General features: G+C 40.9%; 2 pseudogenes and 1 further gene; 2 read left to right on the plus strand and 1 right to left on the minus strand.

Annotated features, from left to right (window-relative positions):
- The window catches only part of Tcra (T cell receptor alpha chain), a 1,796,232-nt gene that overhangs the window by 70,630 nt on the left and 1,705,091 nt on the right, over window positions 1-20,511 (plus strand).
- Gm9537 (predicted gene 9537) lies at window positions 9,690-20,192 on the plus strand (annotated as a pseudogene).
- On the minus strand, window positions 9,943-10,498 carry Gm36382 (annotated as a pseudogene).

The following is a 20,511-nucleotide window of genomic DNA, read 5'->3' on the forward strand; positions in this document are numbered from 1 at the left end:
ATTCATTTTTTTAATAGCTGAGTAGTATTCCATTGTGTAAATGTACCACATTTTCTGTATCCATTCCTCTGTTGAGGGGCATCTGGGTTCTTTCCAGCTTCTGGCTATTATAAACAAGGCTGCTATGAACATAGTGGAGCATGTGTTCTTCTTACCGGTTGGGACATCTTCTGGATATATGCCCAGGAGAGGTATTGCGGGATCCTCCGGTAGTACTATGTCCATTTTCTGAGGAACCGCCAGACTGATTTCCAGAGTGGTTGTACAAGCTTGTAATCCCACCAACAATGGAGGAGTGTTCCCCTTTCTCCACATCCTCGCCAACATCTGCTGTCACCTGAGTTTTTGATCTTAGCCATTCTGACTGGAGTGAAGTGGAATCTCAGTGTTGTTTTGATTTGCATTTCCCCGATGATTAAGGATGTTGAACATTTTTTCAGGTGTTTCTCTGCCATTCGGTATTCCTCAGGTGAGAATTCTTTGTTCAGCTCTGAGCCCCATTTTTTAATGGGGTTATTTGATTTTCTGGAGTCCACCTTTTTGAGTTCTTTATATATATTGGATATTAGTCCCCTATCCGATTTGGGATAGGTAAAGATCCTTTCCCAATCTGTTGGTGGCCTTTTTGTCTTATTGACGGTGTCTTTTGCTTTGCAGAAGCTTTGCAATTTTATGAGGTCCCATTATTCGATTCTTGATCTTACAGCAGAAGCCATTGCTGTTCTATTCAGAAAAATTTCCCCTGTACCCATATCTTCGAGGCTTTTCCCTACTTTCTCCTCTATAAGTTTCAGTGTCTCTGGTTTTATGTGGAGTTCCTTAATCCACTTAGATTTGACCTTAGTACAAGGAGATAGAAATGGATCAATTCGCAATCTTCTACATGATAACCGCCAGTTGTGCCAGCACCATTTGTTGAAAATGCTGTCTTTTTTCCACTGGATGGTTTTAGCTCCCTTGTCAAAGATCAAGTGACCATAGGTGTGTGGGTTCATCTCTGGGTCTTCAATTCTGTTCCATTGGTCTACTTGTCTGTCACTGTACCAGTACCATGCAGTTTTTATCACAATTGCTCTGTAGTACAGTTTTAGGTCCGGCATGGTGATTCTACCAGAGGTTCTTTTATTCTCGAGAAGAGTTTTTGCTATCCTCGGTTTTTTGTTATTCCAGATGAATCTGCCGATTGCCCTTTCTAATTCGTTGAAGAATTGAGTTGGAATTTTGATGGGGATTGCATTGAATCTGTAGATAGCTTTTGGCAAGATAGCCATTTTTACAATGTTGATCCTGCCAATCCATGAGCATGGGAGATCTTTCCATCTTCTGAGATCTTCTTTAATTTCTTTCTTTAGAGACTTGAAGTTCTTATCATACAGATCTTTCACTTCCTTAGTTAGAGTCAAGCCAAGGTATTTTATATTATTGAGAAGGGTGTTGTTTCCCTAATTTCTTTCTCAGCCTGTTTATCCTTTGTATAGAGAAAGGCCATTGACTTGTTTGAGTTAATTTTATATCCAGCTACTTCATTGAAGCTGTTTATCAGGTTTAGGAGTTCTCTGGTGGAATTTTTAGGGTCACTTATATATACTATCATATCATCTGCAAAAAGTGATATTTTGACTTCTTCCTTTCCAATTTGTATCCCCTTGATCTCCTTTTGTTGTCTAATTGCTCTAGCTAGGACTTCAAGTACAATGTTGAATAGGTAGGGCGAGAGTGGACAGCCTTGTCTAGTCCCTGATTTTAGTGGGATTGCTTCCAGCTTCTCACCATTTACTTTGATGTTGGCTATTGGTTTGCTGTAGATTGCTTTTATCATGTTTAGGTATGGGCCTTGAATTCCTGATCTTTCCAAGACTTTTATCATGAATGGGTGTTGGATTTTGTCAAATGCTTTCTCAGCATCTAACGAGATGATCATGTGGTTTTTGTCTTTGAGTTTGTTTATATAATGGATTACATTGATGGATTTCCGCATATTAAACTATCCCTGCATCTCTGGGATGAAACCTACTTGGTCAGGATGGATGATTGTTTTGATGTGTTCTTGGATTCGGTTAGCAAGAACTTTATTGAGGATTTTTGCATCGATATTCATAAGGGAAATTGGTCTGAAGTTCTCTATCTTTGTTGGGTCTTTTTGTGGTTTAGGTAATAGAGTAATTGTGGCTTCATAGAATGAGTTGGGTAGAGTACCTTCCGTTTCTATTTTGTGGAATAGTTTGTGAAGAACTGGAATTAGGTCTTCTTTGAAGGTCTGATAGAACTCTGCACTAAACCCATCTGGTCCTGGGCTTTTTTTGGCTGGGAGACTATTAATAACTGCTTCTATTTCTTTAGGGGATATGGGAATGTTTAGATGGTCAACTTGATCATGATTCAACTTTGGTACCTGGTATCTGTCCAGAAATTTGTCCATTTCGTCCAGGTTCTCCAGTTTTGTTGAGTATAGCCTTTTGTAGAAGGATCTGATGGTGTTTTGGATTTCATCAGGATCTGTTGTTATGTCTCCCTTTTCATTTCTGATTTTGTTAATTAGGATTTTGTCCCCGTGCCCTCTAGTGAGTCTAGCTAAGGGTTTATCTATCTTGTTGATTTTCTCAAAGAACCAACTCCTCATTTGGTTAATTCTTTGAATAGTTCTTCTTGTTTCCACTTGGTTGATTTCACCCCTGAGTTTGATTATTTCCTGACTTCTACTCCTCTTGGGTGAATTTGCTTCCTTTTCTTCTAGACCTTTTAGGTGTGTTGTCAAGCTGCTAATGTGTGCTCTCTCTAGTTTCTTTTTGGAGGCACTCAGAGCTATGAGTTTTCCTCTTAGGAATGCTTTCATTGTGTCCCATAGGTTTGGGTATGTTGTGGCTTCATTTTCATTAAACTCCAAAAAGTCCTTAATTTCTTTCTTTATTCCTTCCTTGACCAAGGTATCATTGAGAAGAGTGTTGTTCAGTTTCCACGTAAATGTTGGCTTTCTATTATTTATTTTGTTATTGAAGATCAGCCTTAGTCCATGGTGATCTGATAGGATGCATGGGACAATTTCAATATTTTTGTATATGTTGAGGCTTGTTTTGTGACCAATTATGTGGTCAATTTTAGAGAAGGTACCATGAGGTGATGAGAAGAAGGTATATCCTTTTGTTTTAGGATAAAATGTTCTGTAGATATCTGTTAAGTCCATTTGTTTCATCACTTCTGTTAGTTTCACTGTGTCCCTGTTTAGTTTCTGTTTCCATGATCTGTCCATTGGTGAAAGTGTTGTGTTGAAGTCTCCCACTATTATTGTGTGAGGTGCAATGTGTGCTTTGAGCTTTACTAAAGTTTCTTTAATGAATGTGGCTGGCCTTGTATTTGGAGCATAGATATTCAGAATTGAGAGTTCCTCTTGGAGGATTTTACCTTTGATGAGTATGAAGTGTCCCTCCTTGTCTTTTTTGATGACTTTGGGTTGGAAGTCAATCTTATCAGATATTAGGATGGCTTCTCCAGCTTGTTTCTTCATAACATTTGCTTGGAAAATTGTTTTCCAGCCTTTGACTCTGAGGTAGTGTCTGTCTTTTTCCCTGAGATGGGTTTCCTGTAAGCAGCAAAATGTTGGGTCTTGTTTGTGTAGCCAGTTTGTTAGTCTATGTCTTTTTATTGGGGAGTTGAGACCATTGATATTAAGAGATATTAAGGAAAAGTAATTGTTGCTTCCTGTTGTTTTTGTTGTTAAAGTTGGCATTCTGTTCTTGTGGCTGTCTTCTTTTAGTTTTGTTGAGGGATTATCTTCTTGTTTTTTCTAGGTCGTGGTTCCTGTCCTTGTATTGTTTTTTTTCTGTTATTATCCATTGAAGGGCTGGATTCGTGGAGAGATAATGGGTGAATTTAGTTTTGTCGTGGAATACTTTGGTTTCTCCATCTATGGTAATTGAGAGTTTGGCCGGGTATAGTAGCCTGGGCTGGAATTTGTGTTCTCTTAGTGTTTGTATAACATCTATCCAGGCTCTTCTGGCTTTCATAGTCTCTGGTGAAAAATCTGGTGTAATTCTGATAGGCTTGCCTTTATATGTTACTTGACCTTTTTCCCTTACTGCTTTTAGTATTCTATCTTTATTTAGTGCATTCGATGTTCTGATTATTATGTGTCGGGAGGAATTTCTTTTCTGGTCCAGTCTATTTGGAGTTCTGTAGGCTTCTTGTATGTTCATGGGCATCTCTTTCTTTAGGTTTGGGAAGTTTTCTTCTACAATTTTGTTGAAGATGTTTGCTGGTCCTTTGAGTTGAAAATCTTCATTCTCATCCACTCCTGTTATCCGTAGGTTTGGTCTTCTCATTGTGTCCTGGATTTCCTGGATGTTTTGAGTTAGGATCTTTTTGCATTTTCCATTTTCTTTGATTGTTGTGCCGATGTTCTCTATGGAATCATCTGCACCTGAGATTCTCTCTTCCATCTCTTGTATTCTGTTGCTGATGCTGGCATCTATGATTCCAGATTTCTTTCCTAGGGTTTCTATCTCCAGCATTGCCTCACTTTGGGTTTTCTTTATTGTGTCTACTTCCCTTTTTAGGTCTAGTATGGTTTTGTTCATTTCCATCACCTGTTTGGATGTGTTTTCCTGTTTTTCTATAAGGACTTCTACCTGTTTGGTTGTGTTTTCCTGTTTTTCTTTAAGGACTTGTAACTCTTTAGCAGTGTTCTCCTGTATTTCTTTAAGTGAGTTATTAAATTCCTTCTTTATGTCCTCTACCATCATCATGAGATATGCTTTTAAATCCAGGTCTACCTTTTCAGGTGTGTTAGGGTGCCCTGGACTGGGTGAAGTGAGCGTTCTGGGTTCTGATGATGGTGAGTGGTCCTGGTTTCTGTTAGTAGGATTCTTACGTTTACCTTTCGCCATCTGGCAATCTCTGGAGTTAGTTGTTATAGTTGTCTTTGTTTAGAGATTGCTCCTCTGTTGATTTTGTTACCCTCTATCAGCAGATGTGGGAGACCAGCTCTCTCCTCTGAGTTTCAGTGGTCAGAGCAGTCTCTGCAGGCAAGCTCTCCCCTTTCAGGGAAGGTGCACAGTTATCTGGTGTTTGGACCTCCTCCTGGCTGGGGATGAAGGCCAAAGCAGGATCTTTCCCAGAAGCTGTGTTGCTTTGGCCAGGAAGGTGGCCGGTTGTCTGCAGCCGAAGATGGCGCCGCCTCAGAAGCTCTATGGCTCTCGCCTGTCCTAGAAATGGCTGGCCTCTGTATTCCATACTCTCACCTGTGCAGCCTGCCCTCCGCGGAGTCCCGGAGCCAAGGTGGCTCCTGCCGGGGCCTGAGACAGAAACCTCTCGGGCAGGTCGGACCCCTGTGCTCTCACCAGGAAGGTGGCGGTTGTCTCTCTAAGAAATATTCTAATTGTAGTGAGATAATCCAGTATTTACTTTACTGAGCATGGATACTTTTATTTAACACAATTATGTTCATTTTCACTTATGTTATCTCTAGTGGCAACATTCCAGTTTTCAAAAGTGGCTAGTACACAGTATTTCTTATTTTATACACATACATTTAAAAAAAAAAAACATCAGTTAGAGTTGGGAGAGGGATTGAGGGCCCAAAAAGGGCAGATACTCCCTGGGAAGACTAACAGAGTCCACTCACCTGGACCCTTGGGACTCCCTGAGGATGAATCACCAACCAAAGAGTGAGCACTGGCTGGACCTAGGCTCCTGCACGTATGTAGCAGTTTGGTTTTCATGTGGGTTTCTCAACAACTGGAGCAGGAGCTGTCTCTGAACCTGTTGCCTTCCTGCCTGTGGATCCCATGCCCCTAAATGGATCGCCTTGTCTGGCCTCAGTGTGAGGGGATTTGCCTAGTCCTGGGGCGACTTATTGTGCATGGGGTCGGAGGGAGGTTATTATGGGGGAGTAACACCTTGAGGGGAGGGTGAAATAGGGGAGGACTTGCCTGAGGAGGGGGTGCTGGGAGGAGAGGAAAGGCTGATTTGGGGTTGTAAAGTGAATAAATAAATAAAAAAAGTAAAAAACAAAACAAAACAAAACAACCCATCAGTTGATGATAACTTAGGGTATTTCCATTTCTTGATTTTGATGAAAATGTTAAATAAACACCCAGGAGCAGCTGTCTCTTTGAGTTATTGATTTATTTCTTTTTTTATACCTACCGTGTGATTGAAAAATATATATGATAATTGCATTTTTAATTTTTAGGAGCTGTTTACACATTGGCTTAAGAAAACCGTATTCAGATACTTTCCTTTTCCCTGTCCTTGGCAGCACATTTATCTTTATTTAATTTATTTTATTTATTTTTGTGTGTGTGTGTATGTGGCACTGGAGAGAAAACTTACAACCTTCTACAACAACAACAACAACAACAACACAACATTTTATTTGCCTTTAGAATTAATCTTGGTTTTTTTTTTTTTGAGAAAAATTTCATAGTTTTTGTTTTTTCTTTCTTTTATATATATATATATTTATTTATTTATTTATTTATTTATTTATTTATTTATTTATTTATTTATTTGGCTTTTCAAGACAGGGTTTCTCTATGTAGCCCTGGCTTTCCTGAAACTCACTTTGTAGAACGGACTAACCTTGAACTCAGAGTTCTGTCTGTCTCTGTATCCTGAGTGCTGAGATTAAAGGCTACCACCCTGTTTATTATGATTTTTTAAAATAATGTTTTTATTTATTGTTTGAGAATTTCTTATACTGTATTTTGATCTTATTCTTTCCCCTCCCTAACTCCTCACCGATCCTACCTTCCTCTCTTCCCATCCATCTTCATACTCTTTCTTTTTCTTAAAAAACCAAACCAAACCAAATCCAAACAGTGAGCACTGGGCCTGCCGTGGAGTGTGGTTGCTGTACTTACTTTTGGTTGGAGAAAATGGATTTAATAGATTCTTGGCTAGGGCTGGTATTTCATGCCCACTTCCTCTCATCCATGGTGGAATTTTGTCTGGCTTGAACTTGTTCAGGTCTAGAGTGTGCTATAAAATTCTCTCTGAGTTCATATGTACATCTGCCCTAATATCTTTGGAAATAATTTAAAGAAAAAATATAGCCATCTTTATAGAGTTATCTGGTATCTTATTATACTTTGAGCTGAGGGTGATTTGGACTATAGTAGCCAGGTTTTAGGGGCAATAATATTGGAGACTATTCTTACAATATTTTGACAAAAAAAGTGTGCCTGTTCTTTTTTTTTTTTTTCTTGTCCTAAGAGTTTCCCCGAGGCCAGATTGAAGAGTTTTGTATTAATGTCCTTGGCAGAGGTGATTTCAAGAGAGTCTATTATTGATTGCTTCACATGTTTATTAGTGATTCCTTTTATAAACCACAATGAAAAGAACAAGTAAGGCAAAGAGAAATATGTACAGTTTGAGGAGAAAAGGAACACTAGTGTCTTAGGGTTTCCATTGCTGTGAAGAGACACTATGACCAATGCAACGCTTATAAAGGACAACATTTAATTGGGGGCTGGTTTAGAGTTTCAGAGGTTCAGTTCATTATCATTATGGTAAGAAGCAAGGCAGCATCTGGGTAGACATGGTGCTGGAAAAAGAGCTGAGAGTTCTGCATCTTGATCCGAAGGCAGGCAGAAGGAGACTGTCATTTATGGGAGGCGCTCTTCTACATGGGGTGGAGCCCGAGCATAGGAGGCCTGAAAGCCCACTTATGAAGTGACACACTTTCTTTAACAAAGCTATACTTCCTTCAACAAGGCCACACTCCCTAATAGTGACACTCTTTATGGCCAAGCATTCAAACACATGCATTTGTGTGTGGGGAGGTCAAACCTATTCAAACCACTACATTCCACTCCTTGGCCTCATAGGCTTATAGCCATAACAGAATGCAAAATTCATTTAGTTCAACTTCAAAAGTCTTCAGTGTTTATAACAATCTCAACAATATTTAAAAGTCCAAAGTTCAAACTCTCTTCTGAGATTAATGCAATCTCCTAACAGTAATTCCCTATAAAATCAAAATAAAAAAGCAGGTCACATACTTCCCACTTTACAGGATATATATATATGTAATCACCATTCCAAAATGTCATGGTGAGGAAATACTGGACCAAAGAAAGAAAGACTGAAACAAGCTGGGCAAACTCCAACATCTGCATCTCCATGTCTGATATTCAACTCCTTTCTGCTTTGTTGACTAAAACAAACTTTCTTTCTTTTGTGCTGGTTCCACTCTCTGTTAGTAGCTTTTCTTGGTGGGTGTCCCAAAGCTCTGGCATCTCTAACATCTTGGCAACTTCAACTTCACAGCTTCTTGTTCCAATATCTGGGATCCACACATGGTCTTCTGGGCTCCTCCAAAGGACTTAGGTGTAACAAAAAGTAACAAACAATATGTGGCTTGTCTGCTGGTACAAGCCAGTAATCCTAGGTTCTTGGCAAGTTGAGACAGGTGGATTAGCTGGGCTACATGGTGAGTTTAAGACCAGGCAGGGCAACTTAGTGAGACTGTTTCAAAATAAGAGGTAAAAATAGAAAAGACTGGGGATATAGTTTTGTGTTAGTGCTTGCTCAGCATCTGCAAGACCTAAGATTAATCATCCAGTGCCACCTCCTTGACAGTCATATGAACAGAAGACCAAAGTAAGTACTTCTATGAAGATGTACATCCCTGGGGCTGGGACTCAGGTAGACATTTTTCACTATCCTTTCTGTCTGCCATTATGATATCTCCAGTCTCACAGGAGACTTTCAGGAGCCGTTCCTTCCACCCTATCTCCTAGGGATTCTGTCACTTGGTGAAGAACTAGGTAGGTCTTTCAACCCTCTCAGCCTTTCTTGCTACTCTATTTTCATTCCTTTGAACGGACCATCAATTCCCTCAAGTATTTTCTACCTGGGACTCCAGTGACCACACTGGGCTGGAACTCAAGTAGGCAATTCTAACTATTCTTCCTGCTTTCTTCAGACTTTACTCCTAGTCTTGTAGCAGTCTTTTTGCAGAAGCCCCCCACCCCCAACCAAACTCCACTCACTAGTGACTCCATATTTTGGTGCAGAACCAGGACTCCCCTTGCCATTTTACCCCTATCTCCAGACTTGTTATATATCCAACTGCAGCCTGTTTGCTAGAGCCCCTTCCCCCATACCTCTATCCCTTGGGGACTCTGACTCCTATTGTGGACACATACCTCTAGCTCTTTTCCACAGTCTTCTCAGCCTTTCCTTATAGCCCATCTCCATTCCTTTCTGCCAATGACCTACCCACAGAAGTACTCTTTACCAGAAACCCCACAGCCACCACACTTGCTTAGGATCTGGAGAGGGTAACAGCCACCAAAGAACAGAACACCCACTCAACAACAAGACCAGGTACCAACACCAAGAAACCTCCCAAACATCATAGCTCTCAAACAAACATGCTTAGATCTCAGTGCAAAACACAAAAGCAAACAGCCAAGGCAACAAGCCTTCACCAGAAGTCAGGAATCCTTCTACAGTAGGCCTTGAGAAACACAATATAGCTGAAGCATAAGACAATAGCTTCAAAAATAGCACTTATGAAAATGTTCAAGTATCTTATTGAGAATATGACTAAAAATGATATGAATAATGAAGTCTGTGAAAACACAAACAATTGAATAAAATATTGAAAAATTAAAGGTATGAATGTACAATTAATTAATTAGGGATCACTGAATTTTTTATTTCTGGGGTGTCTTGTCAGTGGTGATCCTTGAGATTAAGGTGGAGTTACAAGGGCTCCAGATACTAGAAGTGAGTTGACAGAAACAATTATTTAGACAAATCACGTGATTGCAAAGCAGGGGTTTTCAGCTGGGCTTCCAGTGGTCAGGTGTAGCTTCCAACATCTAAGGAAACAGTGGCATTGAAGGGTCAAGAACTGGGCCATCTTTGAGCTGCCTCAATGCTATTAGGACAGGTCTAAGCAGCTGGTGGTTCTAGGGATCTCTAGCCCATACTTTACTAGGCCAGGTGACTCCTGAAAGACCTGCTAGTAAAGTTGGCCTTGTCATTCAGCTTTTCCTTGATTCTAAGTACCTGATTGTACTTGGTCAGTTGCTTAGATCTGCAAGGGGCACCAGTCTTGATCTGCCCAGTACAGAGCCCTACCATCAGATCAGTGATGAAAATATCCTTAGTCTACCTAGAGCGATGTGGGACACCATGACATGCCAACCATTGGACTGCTAGCTTACACTCCTGCAGAGATTTGATCATATTGCTGATCTGGTTTACCTTGAGTAGTTGCAGAGCTTCTTTCCCACAGCCTTTGCAATCCATTTAGGATTGGTTAGATATCCCCAACAACCTGTATACTTGCACTAGCTGTGAACTTCTGCCAAGCTTCTCAGTTTTCCTGGTCAAATAGGTCTTCCATGAACATCACTGGATACTCACAGATGAAGAACTTATATAGGTCAGCCAGATGTTCCGGTGAGATGTATCTGCTGGAGTCATAGGAAGCTTGAAGTTCAGACCATGCCAGAACAGAAGAACTCAGAGGCAGCCATATATCCATGCTGATAGTGACTTTTGTTCTACAGAATGTTTTTTTTATTATGTATTTTCCTCAATTACATTTCCAATGCTATCCCAAAAGTCCCCCCCCCACTCCTCTACCCACCCATTCCCATTTTTTGGCCCTGGCATTCCCCTGTACTGGGGCATATAACGTTTGCCTGACCAATGGGCCTCTCTTTCCATTGATGGCCGACTAGGCCATCTTTTGATACATATGCAGCTAGAGTCAAGAGCTCCGGGGTACTGGTTAGTTCATAATGTTGTTCCACCGATAGGGTTGCAGATCTCTTTAGCTCCTTGGATACTTTCTCTAGCTCCTCCATTGGGGGCCCTGTGACCATTCCAATAGTTGACTGTGAGCATCCACTTCTGTGTTTGCTAGGCCCCGGCCTAGTGTCACAAGGGACAGCTATATCACCATCCTTGCAACAAAGGCTTGCTAGTGTATGCAATGGTGTCATCGCTTGGATGCTGATTATGGGATGGATCCCTGGATATGGCAGTCTCTAGACAGACCATCCTTTTGTCTCAGCTCCAAACTTTGTCTCTGTAACTCCGTCCATGGGTGATGGTTTCAAATTCTAAGAATGAGCAAAGTGTCCACACTTTGGTCTTCGTTCTTCTTCAGTTTCATATGTTTTACATATTGTACCTTATATCTCGCTATACTAAGTTTCTGGGTTAGTATCCACTTATCAGTGAGTACATTTCATTTGAGTTCTTTTGGGATTGAGTTACCTCACTCAGGATGATGCCCTCCAGGTCCAACCATTTGCCTAAGAATTTCGTAAATTCATTCTTTTTAATAGCTGAGTAGTACTCCATTGTGTAAATGTACCACATTTTTTGTATCCATTCCTCTGTTGAGGGACATCTGGGTTCTTTCCAGCTTCTGGCTATTATAAATAAGGCTGCTATGAACATAGTGGAGCATGTGTCCTTCTTACCAGTGGGGGCATCTTCTGGATATATGCCCAGGAGAGGTATTGCGGGATCCTCTGGTAGTACTATGTCCAATTTTCTGAGGAACCGCCAGACTGATTTCCAGAGTGGTTGTACAAGCTTGCAATCCCACCGACAATGGAGGAGTGTTCCTCTTTTTCCACATCCTCGCCAGCATCTGCTGTCACCTGAATTTTTGATCTTAGCCATTCTGACTGGTGTGAGGTGGAATCTCAGGGTTGTTTTGATTTGAATTTCCCTGATGATTAAGGATGTTGAACATATTTTCAGGTGTTTCTCAGCCTTTCGGTATTCCTCGGGTGAGAATTCTTTGTTCAGCTCTGAGCCCCATCTTTTAAGGGGGCTATTTGATTTTCTGGAGTCCACCCTCTTGAGTTCTTTATATATATTGGATATTAGTCCCATATCTGATTTAAGATAGGTAAAGATCATTTCCCAATCTGTTGGTGGTCTTTTTGTCTTATTGACGGTGTCTTTTGCCTTGCAGAAGCTTTGCAGTTTCATGAGGTCCCATTTGTCAATTCTCGATCTTACAGCGAAAGCCATTGCTGTTCTATTCAGGAATTTTTTCCCTGTGCCCATATCTTTGAGACTTTTCCCCACTTTCTCCTCTGTAAGTTTCAGTGTCTTTGGTTTTATGTGAAGTTGATTGATTCACCTAGATTTGATCTTAGTACAACGAGAGAGGAATGGGTCGATTCGCATTCTTCTACATGATAACAACCAGTTGTGCCAGCACCATTTGCTGAAAATTCTGTCTTTCTTCCACTGGATGGTTTTAACTCCCTTGTCAAAGATCAAGTGACCATAGGTGTGTGGGTTCATTTCTGGGTCTTCAATTCTATTCAATTGGTCTACTTGTCTGTCACTATACCAGTACCATGCAGTTTATATAACAATTGCTCTGTAGTAAAGCTTTAGGTCAGGCATGGTGATTCCACCAGAGGTGCTTTTATCCTTGAGAAGAGCTTTTGCTATCCTAGGTTTTTTGTTATTCCAGATGAATTTGCAGATTGCTCTTTCTAATTCGTTGAAGAATTGAGTTGGAATTTTGATGGGGATTGCATTGAATCTTTAGATTGCTTTTGGCAAGATAGCCATTTTTACTATATTGATCCTGCCAATCCATGAGCATGGGAGATCTTTCCATCTTCTGAGATCTTCTTTAATTTCTTTCTTCAGAGACTTGAAGTTTTTTTTTTCCATTTTTTATTAGGTATTTAGCTCATATACATTTCCAATGCTATACCAAAAATCCCCCATACCCACCCACCCCAAATCCCCTACCCACCCACTCCCCCTTTTTGGCCCTGGCGTTCCCCTGTACTGGGGCATATAAAGTTTGCGTGTCCAATGGGCCTCTCTTTCCAGTGATGGCCGATTAGGCCATCTTTTGATACATATGCAGCTAGAGTCAAGAGCTCCGGGGTACTGGTTAGTTCATAATGTTGTTCCGCCTATAGGGTTGCAGATCCCTTTAGGTCCTTGGCTACTTTCTCTAGCTCCTCCATTGGGAGCCCTGTGATCCATCCATTAGCTGACTGTGAGCATCCACTTCTGTGTTTGCTAGGCCCCGGCATAGTCTCACAAGAGACAGCTACATCTGGGTCCTTTCGATAAAATCTTGCTAGTGTATGCAATGGTGTCAGCGTTTGGATGCTGATTATGGGGTGGATCCCTGGATAAGGCAGTCTCTACATGGTCCACCTTTTAATCTCAGCTCCAAACTTTGTCTCTGTAACTCCTTCCAAGGGTGTTTTGTTCCCACTTCTAAGGAGGGGCATAGTGTCCACACTTCAGTCTTCATTCTTCTTGAGTTTCATGTGTTTAGCAAATTGTATCTTATATCTTGGGTATCCTAGGATTGGGGCTAATATCCACTTATCAGAGAGTACATATTGTGTGAGTTCCTTTGTGAATGTGTTACCTCACTCAGGATGATGCCCTCCAGGTCCATCCATTTGCCTAGGAATTTCATAAATTCATTCTTTTTAATAGCTGAGTAGTACTCCATTGTGTAGATGTACCACATTTTCTGTATCCATTCCTCTGTGGAGGGGCATCTGGGTTCTTTCCAGCTTCTGGCTATTATAAATAAGGCTGCTATGAACATAGTGGAGCATGTGTCCTTCTTACCAGTTGGGACATCTTCTGGATATATGCCCAGGAGAGGTATTGCTGGATCCTCCGGTAGTTCTATGTCCAATTTTCTGAGGAACCGCCAGACTGATTTCCAGAGTGGTTGTACAAGCCTGCAATCCCACCAACAATGGAGGAGTGTTCCTCTTTCTCCACATCCACGCCAGCATCTGCTCTCACCTGAATTTTTGAACTTAGCCATTCTGACTGGTGTGAGGTGGAATCTCAGGGTTGTTTTGATTTGCATTTCCCTGATGATTAAGGATGTTGAACATTTTTTCAGGTGCTTCTCTGCCATTCGGTATTCCTCAGGTGAGAATTCTTTGTTCAGTTCTGAGCCCCATTTTTTAATGGGGTTATTTGATTTTCTGAAGTCCACCTTCTTGAGTTCTTTATATATGTTGGATATTAGTCCCCTATCTGATTTAGGATAGGTAAAGATCCTTTCCCAATCTGTTGGTGGTCTTTTTGTCTTACTGACAGTGTCTTTTGCCTTGCAGAAGCTTTGGAGTTTCATTAGGTCCCATTTGTCAATTCTCGATCTTACAGCACAAGCCATTGCTGTTCTATTCAGGAATTTTTTCCCTGTGCCCATATCTTCAAGGCTTTACCCCACTTTCTCCTCTATAAGTTTCAGTGTCTCTGGTTTTATGTGAAGTTCCTTGATCCACTTAGATTTGACCTTAGTACAAGGAGATAAGTATGGATCGATTCGCATTCTTCTACACGATAACAACCAGTTGTGCCAGCACCAATTGTTGAAAATTCTGTCTTTCTTCCACTGGATGGTTTTAGCTCCCTTGTGGAAGATCAAGTGACCATAGGTGTGTGGGTTCATTTCTGGGTCTTCAATTCTATTCCATTGGTCTACTTGTCTGTCACTATACCAGTACCATGCAGTTTTTATCACAATTGCTCTGTAGTAAAGCTTTAGGTCAGGCATGGTGATTCCACCAGAAGTTCTTTTATCCTTGAGAAGACTTTTTGCTATCCTAGGTTTTTTGTTATTCCAGATGAATTTGCAAATTGCTCCTTCTAATTCGTTGAAGAATTGAGTTGGAATTTTGATGGGGATTGCATTGAATCTGTAGATTTCTTTTGGCAAGATAGCCATTTTTACAATGTTGATCCTGCCAATCCATGAGCATGGGAGATCTTTCCATCTTCTGAGATCTTCTTTAATTTCTTTCTTCAGAGACTTGAAGTTTTTATCATACAGATCTTTGACTTCCTTAGTTAGAGTCACGCCAAGATATTTTATATTATTTGTGACTATTGAGAAGGGTGTTGTTTCCCTAATTTCTTTCTCAGCCTGTTTATTCTTTGTATAGAGAAAGACCATTGACTTGTTTGAGTTTATTTTATATCCAGCTACTTCATTGAAGCTGTTTATCAGGTTTAGGAGTTCTCTGGTAGAATTTTTAGGGTCACTTATATATACTATCATATCATCTGCAAAAAGTGATATTTTGACTTCCTCTTTTCCAATTGTATTCCCTTGATCTCCTTTTGTTGTCGAATTGCTCTGGCTAGGACTTCAAGTACTATGTTGAAGAGGTAGGGAGAAAGTGGGCAGCCTTGTCTAGTCCCTGATTTTAGTGGGCTTGCTTCAAACTTCTCACCATTTACCTTGATGTTGGCTACTGGTTTGCTGTAGATTGCTTTTATCATGTTTAGGTATGGGCCTTGAATTCCTGATCTTTCCAAGACTTTTATCATGAATGGGTGTTGGATCTTGTCAAGTGCTTTTTCTGCATCTAACGAGATGATCATGTGGTTTTTGTCTTTGAGTTTGTTTATATAATGGATTACGTTGATGGATTTTCGTATATTAAACCATCCCTGCATCCCTGGAATAAAACCTACTTAGTCAGGGTGGATGATTGCTTTAATGTGTTCTTGGATTCGGTTGGCGAGAATTTTATTGAGGATTTTTGAATCGATATTCATAAGGGAAATTGGTCTGAAGTTCTCTATCCATGTTGGATCTTTCTGTGGTTTAGGTATCAGAGTAATTGTGGCTTCATAGAATGAGTTCGGTAGACTTCCCTCTACTTCCGTTTTGTGGAATAGTTTGTGCAGAACTGGGATTAGATCTTCTTTGAAGGTCTGGTAGAACTCTGCACCAAACCCATCTGGTCCTGGGCTCTTTTTGGCTGGGAGACTATTAATGACTGCTTCTATTTCTTTAGGGCATATGGGACTGTTTAGATCATTAACTCAATCCTGATTTAACTTTGGTACTTGGTATCTGTCAAGAAACTTGTCCATTTCATCCAGGTTTTCCAGTTTTGTTGAGTATAGCCTTTTGTAGAAGGATCTGATGGTGTTTTGGATTTCTTCAGGATCTGTTGTTATGTCTCCCTTTTCATTTCTGATTTTGTTAATTAGGATTTTGTCCCTGTGCCCTCTAGTGAGTCTGGCTAAGGGTTTATCTATCTTGTTGATTTTCTCAAAGAACCAGCTCCTCGTTTGTTTGTTTCCACTTGGTTGATTTCACCCCTGAGTTTGATTATTTCCTGCCGTCTACTCCTCTTGGGTGAATTTGCTTCCTTTTTTTCTAGAGCTTTTAGATGTGTTGTCAAGCTGCTAGTATGTGCTCTCTCCGGTTTCTTCTTGGAGGCACTCAGAGCTATGAGTTTCCCTCTTAGAAATGCTTTGATTGTGTCCCATAGGTTTGGGTATGTTGTGGCTTCATTTTCATTAAACTCTAAAAAGTCTTTAATTTCTTTCTTAATTCCTTCCTTGACCAAGGTATCATTGAGAAGAGTGTTGTTCAGTTTCCACGTGAATGTTGGCTTTCCATTATTTATGTTGTTATTGAAGATCAGTCTTAGGCCATGGTGGTCTGATAGGATACATGGGAAAATTTCAATATTTTTGTATCTGTTGAGACCTGTTTTGTGACCAGTTATATGGTCAGTTTTGGATAAGGTCCCGTGAGGTGCTGAGAAGAAGGTATATCCTTTTGTTTTAGGATAAAATGTTCTGTAGATATCTGTCAGGCCCATTTGTTTCATAACTTCTGTTAGTTTCACTGTGTTCCTGTTTAGTTTCTGTTTCCATGATCTGTCCGTTGATGAAAGTGGTGTGTTGAAGTCTCCCACTATTATTGTGTGAGGTGCAATGTGTGCTTTGAGCTTTACTAAAGTGTCTTTAATGAATGTGGCTGCCCTTGCATTTGGAGTGTAGATATTCAGAATTGATAGTTTCTCTTGGAGGATTTTACCTTTGATGTGTATGAAGTGTCCCTTCTTGTCTTTTTTGATAACTTTGGGTTGGAAGTTGATTTTATCCGAAATTAGAATGGCTACTCCAGCTTGTTTCTTCATACCATTTGCTTGGAAACTTGTTTTCCAGCCTTTCACTCTGAGGTAGTGTCTGTCTTTTTCCCTGAGATGGGTTTCCTTTAAGCAGCAGAATGTTGGGTCTTGTTTGTGTAGCCAGTTTGTTAGTCTATGTTTTTATTGGGGAATTGAGTCCATTGATATTAAGAGATATTAAGGAAAAGTAATTGTTGCTTCCTTTTATTTTTGTTGTTGCAGTTGGCATTCTGTTCTTGTGGCTGTCTTCTTTTTGGTTTGTTGAGGGATTACTTTCTTGCTTGTTCTAGGGCGTGATTTCCGTCCTTGTATTGCTTCTTTTCTGTTATTATCCTTTGAAGGGCTGGATTTGTGGAAAGATAATGTGTGAATTTGGTTTTGTCGTGGAATACTTTGGTTTTTCCATCTATGGTAATTGAGAGTTTGGCCAGGTATAGTAGCCTGGGCTGGCATTTGTGTTCTCTTAGAGTCTGTATAACATCTGTCCAGGCTCTTCTGGCTTTCATAGTCTCTGGTGAAAAGTCTGGTGTAATTTTGATAGGTCTGCCTTTATATGTTACTTGACCTTTCTCCCTTACTGCTTTTAATATTCTCTCTTTATTTAGTGTATTCGTTGTTCTGATTATTATGTGTCGGGAGGAATTTCTTTTCTGGTCCAGTCTATTTGGAGTTCTGTAGGCTTCTTTTATGTTCATAGGCATGTCTTTCTTTAGGTTTGGGAAGTTTTCTTCTATAATTTTGTTGAAGACATTTGCCGGCCCTTTAAGTTGAAAATCTTCATTCTCATCAACTCCTATTATCCGTAGTTTTGGTCTTTTCATTGTGTCCTGGATTTACTGGATGTTTTGAGTTAGGATCTTTTTGCGTTTTGTATTATCTTTGATTGTTGTGCCGATGTTCTCTATGGAATCATCTGCACCTGAGATTCTCTCTTCCATCTCTTGTATTCTGTTGCTGATGCTGGCATCTATGATTCCAGATTTCTTTCCTAGGGTTTCTATCTCCAGCATTGCCTCACTTTGGGTTTTCTTTATTGTGTCTACTTCCCTTTTTAGGTCTAGTATGGTTTTGTTCATTTCCATCACCTGTTTGGATGTGTTTTCCTGTTTTTCTATAAGGACTTCTACCTGTTTGGTTGTGTTTTCCTGTTTTTCTTTAAGGACTTGTAACTCTTTAGCAGTGTTCTCCTGTATTTCTTTAAGTGAGTTATTAAAGTCCTTCTTGATGTCCTCTACCATCATCATGAGATATGCTTTTAAATCTGGGTCTAGGTTTTTGGGTGTTTTGGGGTTCCCAGGACTAGGTGGCGTGGGAGTGCTGCGCTCTGATGATGTTGAGCGGTCTTGATTTCTGTTAATAGGATTCTTATGTTTGCCTTTTGCCATCTTGTATTCTCTGGAGCTAGTTGTTATAGTTGTCTCTGGTTAGAGCTTGTTCCTCAGGTGATTATGTTAGCCTCTATCAGCAGACCTGGGAGACTAGCCCTATCCTTAGTTTCAGTGGTCAGAGTACTTTCTGCATGCAAGCTCCCCTCTTGCAGGGATGGTGCCCAGATATCTGGTGTTTGAACCTGCCTCCTGGCAGAAGTTGTGTTCCACTCACCAGAGGACTTAGGATCCCGTGTCGGATAATGTGTGGGTCCTTGTGGGTGTCCAGAGACTCCCCCGGGCCAGGGACCATGGTGCTGCAGTGGGCCGGCCGGTATGAACTTGAGCCCTGTATCATGCCGTGTTACCTGCTTCCTTAACCAATGCAGTCTGAGGTCCTGCGAGATTGAATTGGAGCAGGCGCTGTGTTCCACTCACAGAGGTCTTAGGATCCCATGGCGGATCCTGTGTGGGTCCTTGCGGGTGTCTGCAGACTCCCCCGGGCTAGGGACCATGGTGCTGCAGTGGGCCAGATGGAAGGGACTTGAGCCCCGTATTTGGCCGGGTTACCTGCTTCCTTAATCAATGCAGTCTCGGGTCCTGCGTGATTGTATTGGAGCAGGTGCTGTGTTCCCCTCACCAGAGGTCTTAGGATCCTGTGGCAGATCCTGTATGGGTCCTTGCGGGTGTCCGCAGACTCCCCCGGGCCAGGGACCATGGGTCCTCCAGGATGTTAAGTGCAAACCTGTTCCATCACTCACATTGGTAGCACCCTTCCTGTATTTCTCCCTGATGGCACTCTTCAGGTTGTGGTAAACTGCCACAGACCCTCTGACTCCCTTTTCGTGGAAAGGGTCTCTGGTCACAGGTGGGCACGGAGTTGGAGGGAATGACAGACAGACCAACACTCGAGATTGTGTAGAATCTGAATGTAATTTGTCAAACTGAGCATCAAACTTTTTATACAGAAGAAAGTAGGGAAGTTAGGTGACACATTGGTAAGGTACAAATGAGGTTACCAGATGCTTAATAACTCTTACACAAATCAGAGGAATGTAAACACAAAGACTGGCAGGAACTGGGCAATAAAACAACTGAGACAAAGTCAGCCATATCTAAGGTCAGCTATAGTCTTAGAAGCCAGGTGTGAGGTCTTTACACTCCTAGGGCAAGGGCTTTCACACCCAAGTCATGGTTCTAATTAGGGAGTTCCTTTCTAGCTAACCATCTCATGCAATATTCTAAAAGCACAGACCGATCTACTTCCTAAACCATTGTAAATTCCTGTATATGGGAGTGACTTGGCTTTTATTCTAAGTGATAGTATAATACCAGAGGCAATTCTGAATGTCACTGAATAGGCAACATTGAATTTCAAGCCCATGGTCAGCTCAAGGACTTTGTAGGATGTTGGAACACTGGCAAAAGCTTAGATATGTCAGAATTCAATCTTAAAAGGCACTTATAATAAGATAATACTAAAGGAGAGCATGTGGATCCATACACCAGACTAATGCAGGAATAGGGTATGAGTATATGGGTTAATGAGAACACCAAAACTCCAGGAGGTGAGCTTCCGTGAAACTCTCTGCCTCATGAGTGCTTCCAGGCCTCTCGGCCTGCCAAGCAGACTTCACCGGAGTGTGCGTGGCAGTAAATCTTTGCTTCAACATGCATCACTTCATGGAATCTGGAAGTCTCAATAGGGAAGATCATGAACTCTTGCATGGGCACCTTGTTTCCAGCCTTTGATCACACTGAAGGGTGGGGCTGGCAGGATGGTGGGCATAGCAACTGAAAGAGACATTTTGAAGTGCAGAGATCAACCTCAACTGTGGGATCTTCATGAGAACTATCTTGCTGGAGTGAATCTTGAGAATGGACATGATGAATTTCTGGCCTTCCAATTGCTGCACAGGAAAGAAACAGCTTTTTGCAAACTCCAAAGAGAGCATCCAGTAGAATTTAACAACAATGATGATGATGACAATGGTGATGATGACAACAGAATTGCTAAAGAGAGCCCAAATTGAAATAAAACTGGAAAAGTTTAGGATGTCAAACAAAAACCTCATATTTAGGTTTCAGCTACAGAGTACAAGATGTGGAAGAGAGAATCTACAAGGTATAAGTCAACCAAAGAAAAAGTTAAATTTAAAAAAATCTAGGCAAAATTACACAGAAAATAAAGGACACTGTGAAAAGACAAAAATCTACAA

Source organism: Mus musculus, chromosome 14 (genome assembly GCF_000001635.26).
Source record: "Mus musculus strain C57BL/6J chromosome 14, GRCm38.p6 C57BL/6J".
Classification (NCBI taxonomy): Eukaryota; Metazoa; Chordata; class Mammalia; order Rodentia; family Muridae; genus Mus; species Mus musculus.